This window comes from Ictidomys tridecemlineatus, chromosome 1 (assembly GCF_052094955.1).
Source record: "Ictidomys tridecemlineatus isolate mIctTri1 chromosome 1, mIctTri1.hap1, whole genome shotgun sequence".
Taxonomy (NCBI): domain Eukaryota; kingdom Metazoa; phylum Chordata; class Mammalia; order Rodentia; family Sciuridae; genus Ictidomys; species Ictidomys tridecemlineatus.
The window spans coordinates 188,115,225-188,139,907 of record NC_135477.1 but is presented as its reverse complement, the minus strand read 5'-3'; the positions used below and the strand labels follow the sequence as shown (position 1 = coordinate 188,139,907).

The window sequence follows — 24,683 nt, the reverse complement described above, 5'->3', positions numbered from 1 at the left end:
AAAGAAACAGTGTGCTGCTGAGATGCCAATTGCAAGGAGGGAAAATTGTGGTTTTCAATGATAACCTGGGTGGAAATTGTGTGAATCTTCATGGTGAACAAGAAACACTTTTTATATCTTAAAAATAACACATCATATGTCACTGGTTTTCTTTCTTTGGTAGTCAAAATCTTAACAAATTATCATGTTTTCTACTTTATCCACTCACAGTCTTTTTTTTTTTATTTTAATATTTATTTATTTATTTTAGTTTCCGACGGACACAACATCTTTGTATGTGGTGCTAAGGATCGAACCTGGGCCGCACGCATGCCAGGCAAGCACGCTACCGCTTGAGCCACATCCTCAGCCCACACTCACAGTCTTGATAGGTCCTGACTCTCTCATATCAACTCTATGACTCAGCCTCCCTTAGCTGGACTTGTCATTTCCATTCTCTGTCACTCTGTGTGTATCTTTACAGGAGAGGTTAGGTTCTTGAGGCAGTATATTTTGAGGTCTTATTTTTTATTCATTCAAGCAGTAGATAGATGTCTTTAAGTGGAGAAATAGCAACTTATATTCAATTATTAAAAGGCACAGGTTTGTCATTTTGTTGATTTTCTTCTCATTTTTTGTATGTCTTTTGTTACTTCTTCCTGTCTTATTCATCTCTGTGGTTTGATGCATACTGATTGATCATGTCTGATTCTTCCCTAGTCTCAATTAAATGTGTGCTCTTGAATTGGGATTTATTTTTTCTCATGTTCTTGTTTTGGTAGTCTATCCTCTTCCACTCCCAGGTGTGGGATTCACTTCAGCTTCCTTTGCAATGCTAGTGTGTGTTCATGAATTCCCTTGGTGGGAGCATATCTTGGGAGGTCTTTATTTCTCCTTTGACTGTGCAGTCTATCACTGCTGGGTATAGTAATCTTTGATGGCACTTGTTTTATTTCAGGACTTGAAATACACCATCCATGTCCTCTGGCCCTTAGGTCGATATCAGCAGTGGTTTTGTCTTTAGTGCTGTTTGGGGCTCTATCATGCTGGTTCTAAAGTTTCTTGTGCTGCACTTTTCACTGAAGGACTGTTGTGGTGGCAGGATTTTCTCGTCATGTGCATTTGGGGTTCCACAGCCCTGTGCATCTGGTGTCTGTGTCTCCATGTGTGCACCACTGGGAGGCATCAGCAATTGGGTCTTTTTCTCCCCCTAATTCTGTCATGAAAGTGAGTGCTCAGGTGTGAGTATGGGTAGATGGTGGTTGGAGCTGGGCAAAAGTCCCGTCATCTGGGCTTGAGGTGCAGCTCAGTGGCAGACTCCTGCAACACATTTGAAGCCCTGTGTTCCTTACCAGTAGCACGCATACACACCCACACACACAAGTTCCTCTTGGATGAGGTGCATTCATGGACTGTTTAGCAGCCTCTCTCTGGATCATAGGTTGTGTGCCCCAGGGGCAGGCTGAGGCCAAGGTTTTCCTAATTCATTCAGGTGTATTACCCACCAGGTACTGAGCAGAAGTAGGTGGCAGCTAAGCCAGGTGTTATTTCTGTCAGCTGAGATGTTCATAGGGGCGAGCAAGGGAAGAATGCAGCCAGTACCAAGCAGAACTTCCTCCAGGTTCTTGTACTGCATGTCCATCATGCTGGACCAGGTCAGCTTGTTGGGAAGGTCTCCGCAGGATGCCCCTGAAGACATGGGAAGTGCTGGAACCACAACATTTTGTCCTGGGGATGGCAAAGGAACCATGGGTCCATCACCACCTCAACCTTGGCATCCCCAGTCCTGGAACCTTGCTAGATCAGGTGCTTCTGACCCTCCCTGATTCTCAGAGGGCAGCCCCCCAGTTTTCTGCTTCATCTGGAGTCCCACCCTCCAGGCTGCACCTCCTGTTCCCCACCACGTGGGACTCTAGCAGTTTTTCACCCATGTCTCCCAACCAGGTTAGGACCTGTGAGACAGCATCTGGCAGTGAATCAATGCCCACTACTGTGGGAATAGGTAGTTTCTGACCTTAGGAGCAGATAGACTCAGAATAAATGCGAGAGTTGATGTGGAGAAAAAGGAACACTTACATTGTTGTGGGATCGGGTGTGGAGGTTCCTCAACAGACCAGGAATGGAACTGCCATATGATCCAACTGTACTACTCTTCGGTATTTATCCTGAGGAATTAAAGTCATCAGACTATACCTGTCCATGCACCCTTATGTTTATAGCAGCACAACTCGCAATATCCAAACTCCAGAACCAACCCAGGTGTCCATCGCCCAATGAATGGATAAAGAAAACCTGGTAGTGCTGGGGATGTTGCTCAGTGATAGAGCACTTGCCTAGCATGTTTGAGGCACTGGGTTTGATTCTCAACACTGCATATAAATAAACAGACAAACAAATAAAGAAAGAAATAAAGGAATTCTGTCCAACTTCAACTACCTATTTTTTTAATGTGGTGTAGAAGGGGCCAGGGATATAGCTCAGTTGGTAGAGTCTTGGCTCACATGCACAAGGCCCTTGATTCAATCCCCAGCACCACACACACACACACATACAAAAATAAGTGGTATACATACACAATGATATTTTATTCAGCCATAGAGAAAAATGAAATTTTGTCATTTGTAGGAAAGTAAATGGTACTTGAGAACATTATGCTAAGCAAAATAAGCCAAACTCAGAAGGTCAAGGGTCATGTTTTTTCTTATATGTGTAAACTGGAAAGGGAAAAGAAAAAGAAAGGTGTGTGTGGCAGGGTCACATGAAAATAAAAGTAAGATCAGTAGAGAAATGGAACCAAGTAGGGGGAAGTGATTTGGGGGCAGTGGGATCAGCCATACTATATTGTTACATTATGTACATACATGAATATGTAACAACAAATCCCATCCTTTGGTACAACTATAATGCACCACTAAAAAAAATGTGAAAAATAATCTAGAAAAAAGAAGTCAGCCAATGAAGGAAATAGGTACTTTCAAATAACAGCATCTTTTTCTACCTTTCAAAAATTAAGGTGGAGAGGCTGAGGTTGTGGCTCAGTGGTAGAGCACTAGCCTAGCATGTGTGAGGCACTGGATTTGATTCTCAGGACTACATAAAAATAAATGAATAAAATAAAGGCCCATCAACAACTGAAAAAATGACATGGAAACTACAATATTTATATAGGTGTTTTACATTGAATTACATAAATCAGTGTTTCCTATAAGTCACCCCACCTCTTATGTATTAAGGTCACTTCTAAGTTGTCATTCCTAAGTATTTGATGAATCATAAAAAATATTTTTCTAAAATCATTTGCAACAAATAAATTTACTCACTCACTACATCATGTACAATCAGAGAAATGAAAAATTATGCTGCAATATGTTCAATGAATCAAAATGCATTTCTGCTGTCACATATACCTAATTAAATTAATTAATTAAAACATTTAAAATGTACTACATTAATAAAAAGTATACTGCGTTGAATTCAACACATATTTAAATAAACAGTATTTTGCACACATTCCACTGAATAAATTAAAATCCATTTCACCTGTTTTAACTTTATTCCTGTGGCTACCAGAACATTCTCATTTATACTCAGGGTACCCATCACCTTCCTACCACACATGGCTGCCGTGGAAGACTGCCTTCTTTTCTATAGCTCAGGCTTTCCCTTCAAAACAGCCCAAATCAGGAAGGATAAGATCTGGAATCACCTTGATTTTATATATATATATATATAAAATAAAATTATATATATATATATATATAGAGAGAGAGAGAGAGAGAGAGAGAGAATTGACTACTATCCCAGCTGCATCTTGCATCTTCTCTCAACTGCTGGAGGCCCAAACCCTACTTCGCTGGCTTGAGTCACTGCTTCAGCCTTAGCCTAATTGATGTAGTTGGCAGGATGTTTCAGATGAGAGATGCATTGACCCAGCAGATGGGGGGATCTGTGTCATTTGGCACAGGTCACCAGAGTCCTATTGACATGGGCTCCTGTGGAGAGTTGGGATGGAGAGGATGGTTCACCTGTGATTATAGAGGAGGCTTTGCAAGAACTGAGTTCCTGCTTATAAAATAGTGCTGCCTGGGAAACAGCAGGACCCCTGAGGTGGATTTTTCTCAGTACTCTGAATGCAAACATGCATTAGGTTCTGTGGGATGCTGTCCAGTTCCACACCCTCCAAGAGAAATAGGAAACCTTGAGCAACACATTAACACTTCAGTAATGAAGGGGAGAGGCCAATCCATGACCCTGAGGGGAAGGTAGAGTCTGAAGAGGAGCCTGTGGAGAAACCCTCGTGGTGAGCACACTCTACATGAAGCAAGAGATAAAACATGAGCAGCCCTGGACCCCTGGGGGTCAGCATTGGGGCAACTGAATGTTACAGAACATACCTCATATCAGTCACACACCCAGGCACCATTAGTGGCTTGGATAAGATATTTTGCCAGCAACCTGGGGAGCCCTTGGCAACATGGACTTTGTGACTGTGGGACAGCATTGTTTGCTCTCCATAAATGGACCATCCAGCATCCATCACCACCCACTTAGAATCCTGAGACAGCAACTATAGAAACATTGAAGATATGGAGACCATCATCGATGCCTGATAGTTTGCTTTATGCAGCTGCATGAACTGTGTGGACTGACCTGGAGAACTGCCAGAACCGTGGGTAAATGGCAATCCTGTGCAGATTTGGAGCAGATTTAACAGGAGCTTGATATGTGTCAGGTGATGTTTAATCTGATTCCTGGGGCCAGGTGATGGAAGATTTACCAGTGGCATGAGAGACTTGGTTCTGCAGCCTGCTCCACCTGCAACATTGGGTCCTCAATGGCTATTTAAGACCCATATGTTGGTCGCCCCATTAAATGAGGTTACTACCATGATGGCTAGCCTGGGAGAAGCTGAGAGCAGACAGCAGTCCAAAAATGTGCACAGTGGGAGGGCCAGAGGCAAGACAAAGGAAGGAAGAAAGAGCCATCAGAATGTCTTGCATGAGATGAGGGCTGATCTGGCAGCAGGGGTAAATGACAACCAGCCTAATGTAGTCCTTCTGGAGCTGTGGAAGCAGCTACTCCCGAAGCAGCAACTCATCAGAGTGGGCATAGATAAATTAGTATCCCAAGAAGCCTGACCTGTATAACTGAAAGACTATTTGGCTGCTTCTAGGAGAAATGAGGTATCTAAGGTGCCCATCCTGAATGACTGTATATTATGGAGAACTGAATACAGTGGTGCCTTCCCTGAATGCTGCAGTTCCCAGTGCATGATCACATGTGGAGCTCGCTATCCACTGGTCCCCAGTGTAGAGAGGGTATTGGCCCTGGTGGACACGGGAGCTGAGTGCAGCCTGGTGTGTGCAAACCTGATAAGTTCTTGAGCCCATATGTCCATACTGATAGCTATGGGGGACCAACAATCAAGTTAAAGGTAGTATCCTTACTGATGGGGATAGGTCATTTTCCCCCCAAGCACACACGATTAAGTGTCTCCTATACCAGAGTAATTTGGTGTAGATATGCTTCAAGGATAGTGGCTGCAGACCATGGTGGGGGAGTTTCATCTGTGTGTGTGAGTTGTGAAGAGGGTTATGAGAGGATATGCAAAACACCTGGCCCAGGTCCTGCCACACCCCTGGGGGACAGTGATGATGAGGCAGTACCACCACCCAGGGGGATGTGCAGAAATTGGAGCTGCTATCCTGGAACTGGAGAAGGTGAACATAATCTGACCCACCCGGAGCCCCTTTAACTCCATAATGTGGCCAGTGAAGAAGCCTGGGGCACGTGGAGAAGGACTGTATGTTGTGGAGAACTGAATACAGTGGTGCCTTCCATGCATGCAGCACTTCCCCAGGGCATGATCTCATGGGCCAATAGACCTTGCAGCCAGGCACATAAAGCTATGTGTTGGACCTGGCTAATGTTATCTTCTCTATTGTTCTTGCCCTGGAGAGCCAGGAGCATTTTGCTTTTGTATGAGAAGATAGCAGTGGACATTTCAAGTGTTGCCACAAAGTTATTTACATAGCCCGAACATGCCATGGTTTGGTGATAAGTGACTTGGCCTGGTGGACTCAGCCGCCCATGTACACATGTTTCATTATGCTGATTGATTATATTGATTGACTTCTGACTCTCTTGCAGATTTAGAGCTTGTAGCCCTGGCATTAGTGGCCCATTTGCAGATCAATGGCTGGGCAGTAAATACTGTTAAGGTGCAGGGTCCTGGCTTGTTGGTCAAGTTCTTAGATGTTGTTTGATCAGGTAAGACAAAAATTGTTCTGGAAGCTGTTATTGATAAAATCCAGGCATAGCTAGGACAGGCAATGGTTGCAAAACTGCAAGTCTATATGGGCTTGTTGGGATTATTCATGGGCTTTTGCTACCAATTTGGCCCAGTTTTGTTTTCCTCTGTATGCCCTGGTGAGGAAAGGGACATGGTGGGATTGGACTGAAGCAGGTGAACTGGACTTTTGGGCCACTCAGGGGACCAGCTATTAAGAAAACTCAGACCCTGCAGATAGTGTATCTGGCTCTGCCTTTCAAGCTGGATGTTCATGCAACCCAGCAGGGTATGGGGTGGGACCTGTGGCAATAGTGTGAACAGCTGTAAGAACAGTAGACTTCTGGCCACAGTTGTGGAGGAGTGCAGAGGCTTACTGCACCCCGATAGAGAACCAGCTAGTACCTGTGCATGCATCAGCTCTGAGGCCTCAGAGACCATCATAGGTGCTGCTGAAGTTTTGGTATGCACCACGTATCCTGGGACAGGATGGGTGTGGACTTGAGCAGTCACTCTGAGGACAGGGGTAGCCCACATACCTACTCTGGCAAAATGGGGGACATATTTGGGACAAAGGAGTGCCTTGTCTACTAGTCCCTTGTCCCTTAAGTACCAACAGATTCTAGGGCCAGTGCAGTATACAACTGAGAAAGCACCAGATCCTGCTTATAAATGTAAGCCAAAAGAGCCATTGCCCTTCAAGGAAGGGGAGCAGCCCTCTTGGGTGAGGGACTTCTTCTTATTTGACTGCAGTTACTATACAGCCCTTGTGGTGTGATATGACACCTTGTGGTGTGATACGGGAATGGAACAGAACTCGCAGAGGGCTGAGTACATATATAGATGGTGGCTCTGCTAAACCAGGCCCCTGATTCTCTGTACAGATAGCCGGACTGTATTTAAGAGGTGAACTTTGTGGACTACTACATGGAAAGTAGAAAATTGGGTGGCAGAGCATTGGTCTTTTTCTGGTCAAGCCAGATGGCAGAAACTTTGGGCCATAGGACATGAAAGACATGACTATGGTCCATGTTACTGACCCCCACTAGGCCAGGAATCGTGGATCAGATGCTTTGGCTAGGGTGTAGTGGTTAGAGTGGCTACTTTCCCCTGGCCTGGTCGCTTAGCTGCAGCATTCAGGTGTGAAACCATGTGGAATGTAGCCAACAGTGGGATCTGCCTTTAACTTGATGGGGGCCTCCAGGCATGTGTGGTTGTGCTTCAGAATACCCCTGTCCTCATGCCTTGGAGCCACAAATGGCCAGGTAATGCAGGGATGCCCCTATAGCACAATGGCAGGTTAACTACACTGGCTCTTTACAGAGATCAGAAGGGGCCATGTTGGCCTTGATGGTAGTGGGTATGGCTACAGGCTTGATGTTTACCTGGCCCTATGGTCAAGAGAATCAGTGGGCTGTGGCTGATTCAGGTGTCCAACTGATTCAGGTGTCAAGAGAATCAGTGGGCTGTGACTGATTCAGGTGTATAAGGCTTTTGGACAGCCTTGAACAGCTAGCCCATCACAATATAAAGTGATCAAGGGACTCACTGAACAGGTCAGGATGTGCAGCAATGGCAACTCAGTTCCAGATTAAGTGGAGGCTGCCAGGCCCATACCACCGGCAGACTGAGGGCATGATAGAGAGGTATAATGTCCTGCTTAAGCAAGGACCTAGAACTGCAGCCCACCCACCTCCATGAAGAGGTGGGGACAGCATTTGTGGGCAGGTGTGAGAGCTCAGGTTGAGCATCTCTGGTGAGGGGAACCAGCTCTGTGGTGGCTTTGCTCACTGCCCAGTACAGTGAGCAAAGCCACCTATACAGATCCAGGTAACAGATTGGGGTGACATGTTGTGTTGAAGCCTGGGTTTGGGAATCGAGGGAGTGTTCTCTTGCCTACTCCCACTGGATTGAATCAGGAGCAACTATGGAGTGGACATGGCTCTGGACAATAAAGGCCCCTACCTCCACTGGGTAGCCCTGTTAGCCCCCTGGGAAAAAGGTTTGGAGAGTGAGCTCCTTGTGACGCCATGGGTGCCTAGTGAAAGCATCCCCATACCTGTGACTTGTCTGTGTTCTGTAAATGGAAAACAGATTGTGAAGGACACTTTTGATATTTCCCTCTGGCCAGTGATGGATTCCCAGGTGCTGGTGCACATAGGGCCTGCTGAAGTTCAGGTCCACACTGTACGAGTGTGGTCTCACTACCCAGGGAAGTGGGCGGCCACTGTGATTTTCAGGGATGCAAAGCTGGCATGCATTCTCACAGGTGGACATGACTTTACCTGTAACTACTTTGTCCTTTCTTATGTAGGTGTGTCCTCCCAACACCATTGTGAACTGGGCACACAGCTATGCCAGAGTAGCAAACACCTCTGCCTGCCGGGTATGCACACAAAGGCCCTTGGGTTCTCCTGCTGAACTTCCCTGGTTATTGAAACCACATCCCTTCACAATTGACATGGCTGGAAGAGGCTTTTGCTGCTACTTCAACATGGGATGAAACTAAGGCACCTATTGGGACGTCAGTCAGAGAACAACTTAGTGCCTCTTACTCATGTTTGGGTACTCTATTTGGGATGGAATGGCCTGGATCCCAGCTGAAAATGTAGAGCTAAGGGGCTCACTACTGTGGTGTTTAGAGAGGGTACATAACCTGTGGGTTAGTGAGCATCCAGCCCCAGCCGGAGCCTTAAATCATACAAACTAGGCTCTCTCTGGTAAATAAATAAATGCATGAAATACATAAAGTTGTGCTGCAAAATCGCATGGCACTTGGTTTGTTAACAGCAACACAGCAGGGGCGGGGGTTTGCCATGCTTGGTACTGAATGCTGTGTATACATGTCAGATCACCACAGAACATTAGTATAGCTTTGGCACATGTGACTTCTGAAGAAACAGCCATACAGCAGCTACTGGTGGTGATCCTTTGTGGGAATGGTGGGCTGGTTTAGGCACCACCTGGAGGTGGCTCTTGGTGACAATAAGGGGTGGTGTATTCCTCCTAATTGTATTTTGTTGCAGCTTATATTACTGTTGTGGTCTGCGGATGCAGGCCTCTGCCCTCACTGCTAAGGGATCATTGAGGAAGACCTCACATGCTAGGTTGCACTGGGAGGAATCTTAAAGAGGTAGATCCCTGGGCAGGCCCCAAATGGCCAATGTTTGGCTCCCTCTGGAGATTTCCAGCAGGCTGTTTTTAGTGTGTAGTCAAGGTCATAAGCACTCTGAGTCAGTGTATGTACTCAATATCATTAACATTTGCTTGTGATCTGCATCCACTGATGTATCCTGTTGGCAATGTGCCTTCTTTTTCTGGCCTGGATATTTTAAAAAGGCCTATTGAAATGGCTTGCGCGCTAAATACAGCTTGTAAGGTACTGTTCTCACATCATCTTTCAACAGAGTAGGAAGCCTCCTAGCCCATAATGGCCACTCACCACACTCATATTAAAATTTCCCTACAATACCCTGCCTCTAGCTAATAGGAGTTTTCTTCTATCACCTCTTTGCCTACCTTGACTCTAGTCAGGGAATCTTCTTCCTATATGGAAAGATTTTTTGGGGCGTGGGGTGTATTGGTGATTGAATTCAGGGACACTCAACCACTGAGCCACATCCCCAGCCCTATTTTGTATTTTATTTAGAGACAGGGTCTCACTGAGTTGCTTAGCACCTTGCCATTGCTGAGACTGGTTTTGAACTTGGGATCCTCCTGTCTCAGCCTCCTGAGCTGATGGGATTATAGGCGCACATCATCACACTGGTTGGAAGATAAGTCTTCATCTGTTTACTTGCCCACTGGACAGGAACTGGCCTACCCCCTTTTCTCCATTCTCTCTGATCATTGGCCTTGCCATTGGTCCTCCCTGTTCTGTCTTTTTCCTCCTTTTTACAGAGGAACATCCATGCCTCTGCTCACCAGAATCCAGAACATCCCCTGCTGAGCTCCACTAGAACTGCTTAATATGGTGCCTACAAGAATTCTGAACCATGCCCCCTCCCACTGGGAAGCAGTTTAGGATGCATGGTGCCCTTCTCCCATCACTGCTTTCTTATCAAAGGAAAAGACAGAGGCAGGAATGTCAGGTCACACTTGACAATGCCATTTTGAACCATCCTTCACCTTAGAACAAGAGTTACCTCACAGTCATCTGACTTAGCTCTAGACAATACTCCATCGTTGCTGAGGGCCATTACCAAGTAGGAATGACACATCGAAATTTCCTTGCCAAAGGGACTCCTATTTCATGCTGCGTTTTTATTCAGGCATTGAGGAGGGAGGAGCCCTGAGCAGAGGAGGGGGCAGTTACACATTGAGTTGAGTAGTTTTGGCTACTGAAACATGAAAATGTGAATTCCCAAACTTTTCTTTTTGGGCTTTGTCAGGGAAAAGAAAAAAACATTTCTAAGAAATCTTTGGAACTTAGAATGGATTTAAGTGGGTTAAAGTCAAAGCAGTTTCCCAATTAAGATAATTTGAAACCGGTTTTATTCCTTTCCTTCTTTCCCCTAGGTCAAATCAATATTAATTGTGCCTTATTTCATGTCCATAGACTTGAATTATTTTTAGGGTAAGCCCCTATATGAATTCAGAAGTCACTACAAGCAGCATTGAGACTGAAGTTGGAGTATTCTGTTGATCACAAAACCTTGATGTCATTCTGTGTATATAGAATGTAAAAGGAATATTCAGTGTTAACTGCCATAAATGTTAATATACACAAATTTAATTAGCAATGTCATGGCCAAATGCATTCCCCCCGTGCTTTTCTCTTTAAAAAAAAAAAATCAACAACTCTTATCCCCAACAGCTGCCTAATTTCAGGAGTCTGACCCTCACATCTCACTTGTGTGGGTGCATGGTCGTGGTGTGGATGTCTGTGTGGGTGTGTCTGGGTGTGTGAGAGTACCTTGGAAGGGACTCTTTCTGCAGATACTGTAAATACAAGTACCGTTTTAATAAAGCATGTACAATAAACCAAAAAAAAAAAAAGAAATTTCCTTGCCAAGCGTACCCCATGCTGCTTAGAGGACATTTGATGGGACATTGCATGCATGCTTTAATAAGGTGACCTTGCTCAAGGACCAAGGCGGATCCGGGTTTAGAGCTGATCAGGTTTGAGGAAGTAACCGGCTCCTTGAGTTTAAGGCGTTGCCAGTTTAAGATAATGGGTTTTAGGGAAGTTGGAGATTGAAGATTATTGCTGGGATTAGGGTATTTCTGCTGCTTGTTCCCATTGAGATTAAAATGGGATTTGGAGATAGCCTCGTGGAGTAGGTGAATTGTGCGGGCAGACGGCAGAACGCGAATTGCCCCTGGACCTGTGTGGAGGCGGTGTGAGAGCGGGAATAAAGAATGTGTGGTGGCTCGTGATTCTGGTGCCAAGCTGAGACATTGGCTTTGGCACATCGTCATGCTAAACAAGGAAATTGTTGCCTGGGACTGGAATCCTGAATACACTGGTTGACACAGAACAGTGACCACCTCAAAAAACAGAAGTGCCAACCAAAAGGATCCTTCTCTGGCAACCTCCTGTCAGTGGCCTGATTATAAAAATGTCCCCCACTCCTCAATATCTACTCCAGGTTGTAAGTGGAAGACAGATCTCTGTCTCCCCTGCGTCCCCGCCACAGGTTTACCCAGAATAAACCTGGGGTACGGTGTAGTTACCTCCCCTTTCTCTTGATTTCCTTCCTTAGGGTTCTTTTCTTCCACACAGAAAGCCCAAGGCTAGCAGCCCCACCGGGGTTTCCTGCTGTCAACCCCTCCCACTTGTGGGAGTTCTCTCTCTTCTCAAGTAAGGCCTTCTCTTTCCTTTTATTGTCTGTGAATTTTATTCTTCAAGTTTGTGAGAGAAGAACCCAGAAGGAAGTTGGCAAAGCATGGAATCTAGTCTCATCTCAAAACTTTGGTTTCAGTACCACTAATACAAATGGTTAATAGTAGTATACATCCTTGTATTGAGTATTATAATAATGCTTTGCATGTGTTATATTAAAGAAATCATAATCGTGCTGAGTGCAGTGACACATGCCTCTAATCCCAGTGGCTCAAGAGGCTGAGACAGGAGGATTACCAGTTCAAAGTCAGCCTCAGCAGGAATGGCGAGGTGTAAGCAACTCAATGAGACCTTGTCTCTAAATAAAATTCAAAATAGGGCTGGGGATGTGGCTCATGGCCAGGTGCCCCTGAGTTCAATTTCTGGCACAAGAAAAAAAAAGTAATGAGATTTGAGATTTTACAACAATTCTCTTATTGCTTATGTGGGAAACATACGCTCCTGTTCAGGTCAAAAGACTGGTCACTAGGTACACAAGAATTGAGGGTTTGCTTTAATGACAGACTTGAGAGATCAGGGGCCAAGAGATTGGGCACAACCAGTGCTTTATCTCCTAGATTGCAAAATCCTTTACAGTTCTTCATTGGCTCATTGACATTCCCCATGTCACCAATTTTCTTCTGGGTTCTTGTCTTACAAATATGAAGAATGAAATGCATGGACAATAATGGAAGAGAAGAGAAAACAGACTAGTATTTACTTGAGAATGTAACAGTGGTCCACTTCACCTTTTGAATATAGCTCTGAATGACGGCTATTTGAATAAGGGCTTATTTTTAAAACTTTATTTATTTGGGGGGGGTACTGTGGATTGAACTCAGGGACACTCATCTATGGAGCCACATTTCCAACCCTTTTTTGAATTTTATTTAGAGACAGGGTCTCACTGAATTGCTTAGCATCTTGCTAAGGCTAGCTTTGAACTTGTGATCCTCCTGCCTCAGGCTCCCAAGCACCTGGGATTACAGATGTGTGCTACTGCTCCCGGCAAGGGCTTATTTTTGAAGATATGTGTTTTTGTTTTCCTTTTCTCTCTCTCCCATTTTTTCTTGTCCCCTAACCTAGGGATAAAAGTTAAAATTGCCTTCAGTTATTCATGCTCCAGAGGAAGGAGATGTCTGCCAGAGGACCTTGAGAGTTAAAACATTCCAAATTAACAAGTGAATTCTGACACACCATCAGGGCACAGCTACTTTCAGGGCATAGCCTTTGAATAGCTCCTTGTAAATGTCCCTTGTTCTTCCTGAGGGGCAGAATCACAGTTTCTCCTTTGCTAGGAAAGCAATAAATCTTCTTTTCCTTTTTTCTCAAAACCGTGTCCCATTATTGGCATGAATTGACATTGGGGACAAGGACCAAATTTCCATTACAAGAAGAGAGAAAACTCCTGAGATGCAGAAGGGGCCCACAGAGTAGGAAAACCACTTTGGGTTTGCTAGAACAGCGGCTTATATTGTTTTGTGGTATTGTTGCCAAGATTTTGGTCTTTGTCCTCAATGCCAAACCAGTAATGAGGACACAGTTTTGAGAAGGACAGAGAAAGTTTTTTTGTTTTGCTAGCAAAGAACAAACACATGGGACTTCTGTCCCAGAGGCTGTGATTCTGCCCATCAGGAGAAAGGGAGCTTTTAAAGAGGTGACTGAAAGGCTACATTCCTCATGTTTTCTGTCTGGAGTTTTAATTCACTTGTTAATTTGAGAGATAGTCATAGTTCTGAGCGCCTAGCCTTTGCCAAGTCTGGCTTCTGAGCTGCTGGGATTGCAGGCATGCACCACCATGCCCGGCATCTCTGCTATCCTCTGATGCCATCCCTGTGAGCACAAAGGACACACACAGGATGCTGGTGGGAGATGGGAAGCAAACCTTGGATCAGCAGGCTTTTCTTTTTTCAGGAATCAGCAGTGAAGTCAATTGGTGAAACCTTGGTGTGTCTCATTTTCAGGGCAGAAAATGCCTGTGGGCTAAAGCAAGGGTCTGGGTTATATAGGCTTTGTTCAGGGTGGGACAGGAGGACAATTTCTGGGGTTTATTGTATTTGCATCTTGCTCATGCATTAGGGTGGGACAGGAATTCCAATGGGAAATTTCCTAGGGCTTATTGTATTGGGGTCAGGTGACCCATTTTTTTTGAAGGGGGAGGGGATCATGTGCTGGTCAAGTGTGAGACAAAAGCTTAGGGAAAATGTCTTTGAATTCATTTTCCATATCTTTCAATCCCCAAAGTCTGGGGTACTTTGTTTCTATGGTGGTGTGTACTTGAGGACAGACCCCTCTGCCTAGGATGGGAAAAAAAAAAAAAGGTAATCCTGCTTTCACTGAAATTAGAGAGGGGGAGAGATTTGGGAGGAGCAGGGAGAGGAAGAGAAAAAACATTATTGAAAAAATCAGTCACTGTGGCAGAGCATCAAGGGCTGTATTCAAAGCAGAAAGTGGACCACTGTTACAGTATTAGCATTGATCCAAATCTATGTTAAACAGGCATTGACAAAGTACCAAGGCTATTGGTTGTGTCCTTTAGTCTGAGGTTTTGTGTTTTTTTTTTCCCAGTGAGGGTACAGGGTATTGAAGTCTGGGGCACTCAACCACAGAGCCACCTCCCCAGTTGAAAAGGAAGGCGAGGGACATGTGACGGGAAAGTGAAAAATGAAAGAGACCAGGCAGAGACACACACGAAAGTTTATTCATCAGAGCTGACAAATAAGGGCCATCTGGGAGGGTCCCAATGCCAGCGGTTATAAGTGGGGTAGGTATGAGGGAGTGGTGATCACCCTTGGGTAGGAAAGAATTACGCACCCCATTTGAATCAAATGTATGATATGTCAAGATCATTGTAATGTTTTGAGCAACTAATAAAAAAAATTGAAAAAAAAAAAAAGAATGCTGGCAGTGAAGGGTTAGGTTGGTCTGAGGGAGTGGTGAGCCTTTCTCAGAAAGGCCCTTGGGCAGGAAAGTGAAAAACTTTAAGGTGGCAGCTGTCACTTAAAATGGCCATTCATATGCTAAGCAAGGACCTTAAGCCAGCCCTATTTTGTTTTTTATTTAGAGACAGGGTCTCACTGAGATGCTTAGCAACTTGCTTTTTTTGCTGAAGCTGGCTTTGAACTCAGGATCCTTCTGCCTCAGCCTCCTGAGCCACTAGGATCACAAGTGTGCACCACCGCCTTGCAGGTATAAGGCCCCGAGTTCAATCCCAGCACCACCACCAACAGGAAAACAATTCGCAGTGGCAGAGCAGCAAGGGTTGTAACATTCAAAGCATAAAGTGGACCACTGCTACACAGGTGATGGTGAGAGTTTTGAGATAAAGAGTGAAGGGAGCTGGATTTATTTAAAGAAGAGGGCTGGGGATGTGGCTCAAGTGGTAGCATGCTCACCTGGCGATGCGTGCGGCCTGGGTTCAATCCTCAGCACCACATACAAACAAAGATGTTGTGTTCGCCGAGAACTAAAAAATAAATATTAAAAAAAAAAAAAAAAAAAAAAGAAGAGATAGAACTCCTGCCATGCAGGAGGGGGCCTGATAGCAGAAAAACCCATTTTGGTGTGTCAGCTTAGGAGTTTATATACGGTTCTGGGCAGCGCCTGGAGCAAAAGCTATGTAAATTGGATATTGAAAAGGCATTCTTGAGAAATGAAGGGAATGGAGGGGGATGAGAAGAGGAAAGATGGTAGAATGACTCGGATGTAACTTTCGTACGTGCATATGTGAATACACAACCCTGTAATCACACATCACGTACAACCAGAAGTATGGTAAGTTCTACTCCATATATGTTCAATAGGTTAAAATACATCCCACTGTCATGTATAGCTAACAAGTAAAAAGAAAGAAAAAAGAACACTCCTCCTACTCCCCCGCGCCTTCCGGTAACTTCCATCTGGTTCACCCCCTTCCACCCACCCCTGGGGCATGGGGGCTGGCGGGAGGCGGTCCCCCCGGGGCGCCTGGGGTCTTCACGTCTAGAACAGGCTTGCTGGTGCGCACTGACAGCCTCCGGGTTGGCTTGCAGGTGTGGCTGAGGGCCATCGGCCCCACTGCCTGGTCACTTTACACCTGTTCTGCACTAGCGCGGGTGATTAGTGGGGGCGTCCTTCTCCCGTTCGTCCGGGGCCTGGGTTTTCACCCCGGGACCTGCCGGTACCTTCCCCCCAGCTCTCCCCTCCAGCTGCTTTCCTACGTCCTGTCATTTTACATTTCAACCAAAATCTGTACTCTGAAAGCCGACCACTGGCCCTTCTATGTCCCCCACTACCGGCGTGAACAGCTCCTGTTTCTACGCCCCGCTGGCCCTCGTTCGTCCTGCCTAGACGTCGCCTTCCACACCAGGCGAAAGACAAACGTTTTTCTGCCAGTCAGGTCGGGACACCGGGAGGAAGTCCTGCCTGAAAAGGGCTGGACCAACAGCCTGTCACAATGGCCTATGGCAGTCAGGGATTGGATGACATTAGTTGTCACTCAAGGCTGCTTTGACCCGTCGGTCAGGGCGCCGGGGCGGAGCTGTCCAATCAGGCGCGCAGACGGAGGGCGAGGGCGGGCTTCCGCGGTCTCCCGGGCTTTTCTTCCTCGCCCGCTTGGCTCCCTCCTCCGCAGGCCCCGCGTCCTCTGCTCCGCATCTCTAGCCGCCGCGCGCCACCGTTCCCCTGCCCCCAGCCCCGTGAGGTCCCACGTCGTGTGACCGTGCAGTCCGCAGACGGTGAGTGTGCGGCCAGGACTGGCGGACGCCGCCCAGTACCGCCCTAGGGACCCGGCCTCCCCAGGAGCTGCGGAGCATAAGGCCGAGACCCGGCCGGCGGTGGCTCTAGGCCTGTCCCCCGACCCACCGGGTGGGCTAGACGGAGGGTCCCCGAGGTCAACTGCACAGTGTGGAGCTGAGTCGCTTCCGGCGGGTCGCTCTGGTACCCTGTCAGCCAGGCCTGCGGGATAGGCCGGCCGCGGCCTGTCGTCCTGTCCCCTCCCTATTGACGACCTCCCTATAGGTCATCCCTGGGCAGCTCCTGCAGCCGCTCCAGAGTGCGCGGGGAGCACGTCGCGGGAAATGAGGGCGAGGACGCGAGATCTGGGAGCAGCACGCATTAGTGGCGCCAGGTGCTCAGGGACAACCCCGCGGTCCGAGCCCCGGACTCAACAGGGCCTTTCCTTTTTTGTTTTTCTCGTACCAAGAATTGAACTCCAAGGCACTTGACCACTGAGCCACATCCCAGCCTTATTTTGTATTTTAGAGACAGGGTCTCACTGAGTTGCTTAGCGCTTCGCCATTGCTGAGGCTGGCTTTGAACTCCTGCCTCGGCCTCCCAAGCCTGCCCTGCGGCTTTTCCTTTTACACATAAACAAGTTTGGGGTACATCGACGCCTGGGCGTTGGTGGGCGTTGGTCCAATGCTATTGGAGGTTGCATTTTACCCCCCCCCCCCATTACCCCCGCTGTGTCGGTTTAAACTTGTGAACAACCTAGGGATTCTTAGCTCAAAAAGCTTAGGGACTTTTACTGCACTAAACCTCAAAGAGAGTTCTTTGGTTCTACTTACTTTGTTTTCTGCTTCTGCTACTGAGAGTCCTGCAAGACCTCTGTTTAAAAGTCAGTAGGTAGAACTTCTGCATGTCCGTGTGCAAAACCATAGCCTGTGAGCTCTTACGATGCTAAGTTTCCATTTTGACCTACCACAAGCACTGCAGAGTGTTGGGGATCCCCAGGTGTGTTCGGAGTGTCCCATTCTCCCCCCCCTTACTTGCTAGTAGTAACCTGGGCTCCCCCATAGACTTCCAAATGTGCAGAAAGTAGGGTCTCAAATCCATTTTCCATTTTGTAGCCTTGCTTCTCCTCAGGCTGGTAGTAAAACCCTAAAATTCCAGTTCTCTACCAGCATTCCCAGATGTCAGCTGCACCATAGGAGAAATAAAGTCCAGGGGTTTATTTTCAGAATATAGTATTTAGCTTTAAATGTAAAATTGGAATGGAAGAAAGGTAGCCTAAGGGGAAGTAGAGCAAAATGGAAGGTTAGAAGCTGTTGACACCCAACAGCACCACAGCCTGTGGATGTGGAAGATCAAAGTCCATGAATCTGAACAGCCCTTGACAAGGGAGGAGATGCAAGAGGCAGTCTGAACCAACAGAAGTAGAAATCTTCTGCTTCAAAATACTAACTAGGTACAGAAGTAAGAACTGTGTCTGTGCTGAAATACATTCACCCCAAGAAGACCTTCCTGCCACAGAGAACAGAGGGAGGTGGGGCAAGAAAAGGTGCATTTCTTTAACCCAATAGGAGACAGTAAAACCTAGCTGACATTCAGAGGACACTGCCTGCCCCAAGTCCTCAACTAATGAGGAACTGAGGGAGGGACCTTCTGCCCTAGGATGTAATGCTGATTGTCACAGCTGTGGCTGTGCTACATCTTGCAAATGCCTCGATTCCTGCTCTACTGCATGTTGCAGAACATTCTTTGGGTTTGCACAGGTGACCATGTGTCTCACACACACCAGAGCACTGTGGGTGTCAACACTGTGTCAACATTTGTTCCCAAGACTGCATTCAAGTGGAGAGTGTTTTAATGGTCTTAGTTTCACTGAGTACTGGATGCCACTTTTAAAAAGGTGTGTGTGTATGTGTGTGTGTGTTTCTAATGTGGCTGAACATTTCCTTTGAGTGGAAAGCATAAAGAAATGAACTACAAGTTGAGTTTTTAAAGTACTTATGCTGATCTATCTTGCCCAGGCACAGACACCAATGTGGTAACTTTAGGCCACTTTACTGGGTCTTGGGTCCTCAGCCACTGCCCTGTCCTTTCCTGGGGCTGCTACAAGGACACAGCTTCCCAGTGCCCTGCAGAGTGCAGGCAATTTCAGACCCTGGGTCAACTTCTAGAGGGCAGCCTGAGATGTGGGGTGCAGCCTCTCAGAGGAGCCGCTAGGGATACCCAGGTCAGGCAGTGAGATGCTGGTGTTGAGGGAACATGATAGACATGGTTCCTGTCCTCCGGATTTTCTCAGAGCTGGAAGAAGAACAGTTATCCCAAAGAGCAGGGGACCCCAGCAAGGTGGAGCAAAACTCTACAAACCTCTTCAGCAGCAGGAGGGGGTGGTAGGATGTGCCTGGTGACAGATGCCTGACCTGAAGCTGGAGTCTGACAGGTCAGTGTCCAGTGGTGCTGCAGCTCCCTGGGTTTGTTGCCTTGGAAAGACTTGCCCAGGTATTTTAGTATCAGTTTTTTTAAACTGTAAAATGCTGTTTATCAGTAGAGCTGAAAGATTAGAAAATACTCCTACAGGGCAAGATTGAGGTATAAGGGAGACCCCCCCCCCAAAAAAAAAAAAAACAGAAAAGGAACAGAAACACTTGGTCTTATATTCCCTTAGTTTAAAAAAAATTTACGAAGTGTTTTTATTCCCCAGAGTAAGTTTACTAAGTTTCTCAGATGTGCCCCCCTCACTTGAGAGTGTGAGGTGTTGCTAATTTAAAATAGAAATCCAGGGCTTTGCTTGGGGGATGCTACCTGGGATAGAGATGGAGAAAACCTCTGTTTCAGTGTAGCTGCAGGAATGAATGCATTCCCAGAAGAAAGTGTTGCAGATAAGAGGGTTTCTTCTCCCACCCCCGCCCCCCAGCCACTAGGATTATAGGCATGTGTTACCACACTCAGCTGGCAGGAGCCCTTTAGACTTAGAAGCTATAGAGCTCTGAAAAGCTGGGGGTCTTCAGGCAGATGTGATGAAGGTTTGGATGGGAAGCTAAAGGGAGACTTTCTGATGATGTAATTGATATTGTCCAAGGTTGTTCTCGGGAGAGTCCAAGGAAACAAGTGCAGATTTGGATGAGAAGTGATTCATCTAAAGGAGCACTGCAGAGAGGGGGAGAACCACAGGTGAGCTCTGCAAGCACCCACAGCTCCTGCAGAAAAGGGCTGCTTTCTTAGGGAAGGGCAAACAGGGTTAGGAAGAAGCTAAAGGGGAGGGCAGGGAGGAGGGGGGCAGGTCACATCCCAGGTCAGTGAGTGTTTTCTCAGAAGTCAGCCTGTTCTCAGGAGGGGTCAGGAAAAAGGGTCCTATGTTGTCTTCAGCTGCCAGTGAGTCAGAGTTCAGGGTCCTGGAGCAAGGAGGGAAACTTAAGCCAGTTTTGATTAATGTGTATATGTTCTGATCCCATAAACAATGTGCTCAGCTCATTGCTTATGAGGGGAAAAAGGGGGAGGATCTTCAGTGTGTGTCTGCCGTGGGTTAAAAAGTAAAAATGGAGCATCTTCTAGCCGGGCATGATGGCACACACCTGTAATCCCAGCGGCCAGGGACACAGAGACAGGAGAATTGCAAGTTCAAAGCCAGCCTCAGCTATGGTGAGGCACTAAGCAACTCAGTGAGACCCTGTCTCTAAATAAAATACAAAATAGGGCTGGGGATGTGGCTCCCTGGTCCAGTGCCCCTGAATTCAATCCCTGGTTTCCGCCCCCTTCAAAAAAAAAAAAAAAATGGAGCATCTTCTGAGTCATAATAGAAAAGGGGGTCTCTGCAGGAACTGTTCTAGCATAATGCAGAGGAGGGGGTTTCTTCTTTCATAGATCTTTTCCAGGATTCTCTTTGGCGTTTTCTTATATATCTTTTCATTTTTTCCAGTCTTAAGTTATGTCCTTTAAACTGAACTAAGTGATGTGTGTTGCTAAAATCAAATCATTGAACTTGAGGTGGGGTGATGGGAGTCCCCGGTTTGTAGCTATTTGCTCCTGGCAGTGTGACTGGCCCTCCTGCCCTGCAGCTGGCATCTGAAGTGGGGCAGTGTTGTGGAGCTGAGCCTTGAACTTGGGTGTTCCCTTGTTCTTCTGCTATGAGACTTGAGTTCAGGTTTCTTTATTTTTTTATTTATTTTTTTAGTTGTTAAAGGATTTTTATTTATTTATATGTGATGCTGAGAATTGAACCCAGTGTCTCACACATGCTAGGCTACAACCCCAGCCCAAGTTTATTTCTTATGTTGACAATTTCATTTTTGTCCCCACATGGTAACACTTATCAATTTTGTAAACATCAGGAACTGTCTAGGCAACGTGGATTGGTGCAGGAAACTCAAGCCTTGTCTCAATGACAATCCAATATATGATGATACAGTTTTGAGAACAAAGGAAAAATGTTTTATTGCTTTTGCAGCAGAGGAGAATTGGGACTCCTGACCCAGAGGCTGTGATTCAGCTGTGCAGGGGGATCAGAAGGTTTTAGAGAGGAGGTACAGAGGCTGCATATCAGGTGTGCTCTGTCAGGTGTCATAATTCACTCACAGACTTGAGAGATGGTGTTTCTTAGATCTTTTGGTGCTGTTGCAAGTCAGAATTACTTTATTCTTGTGTATGAACTCAAGGACAGCTAACTTCTGTTAAGCTGGGAATTGGGGCAATCTTTTTTTCCCCAAGTTTAGGGAGGGGGAGAGGAAGAGGAGAGTGTGAGAAAAACCCATTTCAGATTTCAAATAAGCCACAGGGTTATGTTCAAAGCATGAAATGGATCCTGGTTACATTTCTCTACTGTCAATTTCCACCTCCCATTCTTGTGGAGAAGTGGGTGATGACATCCCTAAGCAGCTTCGTCTTAAGCTGGGTGATGAGTGGAATCTTGGAAAGTCTTATTATTTCTCTCTTTGGGACATTCGCTGTAGCAGATGAAGGGGTGACTCCATCCTTGGTGGAAACCTGGAGGAAACACACTTACTTAAGCAATTAATATTTAACTGATTGTCATAAGTGTTATTTTTTTAATCAGGTTATCTTTTTTTTTTTCTTATTTTTTACTTTTAAGAGGACACAGCATCTTTATTTTTATGTGGTGCTGGGGCTTGAACCCAGTGCCTCATGTGTGCTAGACGAGTACTGTACCACTGAGCCAACCCCCAATTTATGTGTGTGTTTGTGTGTGTGTGTGTGTGTGTGTGTGTGTGTGTGTGTGTGTGTGTGGTGCTGGGGATTGGACCCAGGGCCTTGTGCATGTGAGTGGTTTTTTTTTTTTAAATATATTTATGTATGTATGTAGTGCTGAGGATCGAACCCAGCGCCCCACACATGCTAGGCTAGTGCTGTACTGCTGAGTCACAACCCAAGCCCCTTAAGTGCCATTTTAATCTAGATCCTTTTGCTAGATCCACCTTTCCCCTCTCCCAGGGTACCAGCCAGGTCTCTAACATACTATTTCTGGGCTCAGTTTAAATCGAGCAGTTGGCAACACCATATCCCAGGTAGGTTCTTGGCATATATTAGCCACAGTCTTTTTTTTTTTTTTAATATATTTTTTTTAGTTTTGGACACAATGCCTTTATTTTTATTTATTTTTATGTGGTACTGAGGATGGAACCCAGTGCTCTACTGCTGAGCAACAACCCCAGCCCAGCCACAGTCTTTTTAAGGTGTGATTTATCTTCTCTGTTTTCTCGGTAGATTGGAGTCCCCAAGATGTGTGCTACTTCCACTGGCCGCCTAAAGCTTTGTTCCTTTCTTGGGTCACTTCTGCAATGAGAGATTGTCTCTTGTCACTTTGTTTAAGGAGAAGAGCCTGTATCTTGGGATCAATTCCTTCAAGAGGAATCTAGGTATTTTTAAAGACTTTTCTGTTCATGAAGGATCAACCTTTAGTCCCCTAGAGAAGGTATCTACCAGTCAGTATAGCAGACGTCTGAAGCTTCCCATGGCACAGGGCGCTTGGGTAGACTCTACCTATAAGTCATCAAAGGTCTGTGTTTTTTTAATATCTCGTGCCCATTTCCACGGGCTGCCCTTTAGTATTTGGACTGTTTCTGGTGCACAGCGGAGTTCCCACTCATTTGCTCAAGAGTCTTGGTGCAGTAGCCCTCCCAGCTGGGGCTTGCTGAAGGTCAGCAAGGCTTCCCTCCCTTGGCGAGTACTCATGCAGATGCTTCATCAGGGCCATGCTTCTCCTGCAGGTAGGAGAGGCAACTTTGTCTCCACCTGGCACTTCTATCCTAGGAGTCAAAACCCTGCTTTTTGGCCCATTTCTCATCCTTCTCAGTACAAAAGGGTTTGTGTTGGTACTGTTCAGGATGAGGTGTCAGGACTCATGTGCAGTTGGTGTCTGCATTGTCCTACAGGCTGTCCTGCTTTCTCCTCACCCTCCCAGCAGGCAGTACTCAGCCTTTTGCCATGGATTCAGCTGTTGTAACACATGGGCTCCTCTTCACAGTGTGCCCCCATCTGCTTTTTAGGTAAAGTTGTTTTCTGCATTCATTTCTTTATTCTGCCAGTGTCCCCCTCCTGAATTTAGGTTGATAGGATATTGTCATAGCAAGAATTCCTCTGCCCCAGGGATGGGATTCCCTTGGCCAGATGGAGTCTTCTCTGATCTTGAGAAGGACATTGACAGGACATTCCTGTCCTCAGGTCATCATCTAGCAGTGCTGGAGTCCACTGCTACATCCTTGTTGGCCACAACCTCTGCAGACCACCCTCTCCCACCAGGAGAAGAAGGGGCTGGAAGGCAGGGCAGATGTCAGGTTTTCCTTGCCCATTTTTCTACAGCCCAGGCAGGTTTCCTGGGCTTCAGCTAGGGTTACGGTCCTTGGGCCACAGGAGGATGACCTGCAGTTGCCTTGGGCAGAAATGAGGGACTGCCAGCACTGAGCGGAAAGGACTTAGATCTTCCTGGTGTCCTGCTGTCCTTGCACACCAGAGGCAGTGTCAAATGAGTCTCTGACTGTTCAGACTCCTCATTATGCAGCTGCATGGTTGCCTACACATACGGAATCTTTTCCACTTACATCACCTCTGATGGATTTTCTAATATTCAGAAATAATTCTTATCCTTTCTCATTCCTAAGAGACAGAACGGCTTTCTAAGGCCAGATTGTTCCAGTAAAACATCATCTTTTTCATAGTCTTACACCTATAAATTGCCTTTTCAGCCAAGATCTTTCCCAAGAGACTACTACTGGGAACAACCCAGCCTTGCCCACATCTTAAAATGGCCTGTAATAGAATCAAAGACAATGAGGGGCGTCCCCACAACCATGACCAACAGATGGGAGCCTTTGAAAGGGACCAGTTAGGGGAAAAGTTCCCTGTTTCCTACTCTCGTTTACCCATGACTCCTACACCAGCAGTGCCACAGTGGTGTCTACAAAGGGGGATCAGGTGTGAGGATTAGGGTTGGGGTTGCACATTAGTGAGGCTTTCCAGATGACCAAAGTGTCAAGACTTTGTTGTGCTTCCTTTTTCTTAAAGTAGACCAATTGATGGAAGAATCCATCCATTTTAGGGAGAGAAGGTGGTGTCCCCTTAGGAGAAGGAGCCCATCAGTGCTGAGATGGTCCCTCAGTCCTTCCCTTTACTTACAGGAAAAGCTCCTCTGGTTCTGCCCAAGGCAAACTCTCCCCATCGCCTAATTCTCCAGTGGTCTGTTCTCGATAAGCTCAGCACTACCTTGCATCCTCAGCACCAAAGGGGTTGCCCAGAGCACCAGACCTTCCCAGGAAAGATGCTGCAGCTGGAGTAGGAGCCACTCTTGGACCCCACATTTCATAACAAAAAAAAATTTGTTATGAAAGGCTTGGTCCTGCCTGTCCCTAAAACCAGTCTAGGGGCTGAGGATGT

The 24,683-nt window shown here is 46.3% G+C and overlaps 1 protein-coding gene and 1 long non-coding RNA gene across 18 annotated transcripts in view; one reads left to right on the top strand and one right to left on the bottom strand.

Annotated features, from left to right (window-relative positions):
• LOC101975474 (uncharacterized) overlaps positions 1-24,683 on the top strand; it is a 76,648-nt gene that overhangs the window by 34,015 nt on the left and 17,950 nt on the right. For 6 of the 17 annotated variants that reach the window (XM_040272156.2, XM_078053210.1, XM_078053213.1 and 3 more), the window contains 2 exons: positions 19,879-19,970; positions 22,518-22,669. The exons of 2 other annotated variants lie outside the window; for them this stretch is intronic. The gene's annotated coding sequence lies outside the window, so the exon portion shown is untranslated. Of the gene's footprint in view, positions 1-16,622; positions 16,808-19,098; positions 19,240-19,878; positions 19,971-22,517; positions 22,670-24,683 lie in introns of those variants that run through there. 9 more of the 17 variants (XM_078053197.1, XM_078053209.1, XM_078053233.1 and 6 more) reach the window with 8 other exon arrangements.
• LOC144378638 (uncharacterized) lies at positions 178-17,100 on the bottom strand. The gene is made up of 4 exons (XR_013440553.1): positions 15,488-17,100; positions 13,978-14,075; positions 2,056-2,144; positions 178-1,707 (listed from the first exon to the last, which is right to left on the bottom strand). It is a non-coding gene; the product is annotated as an uncharacterized LOC144378638 (long non-coding RNA).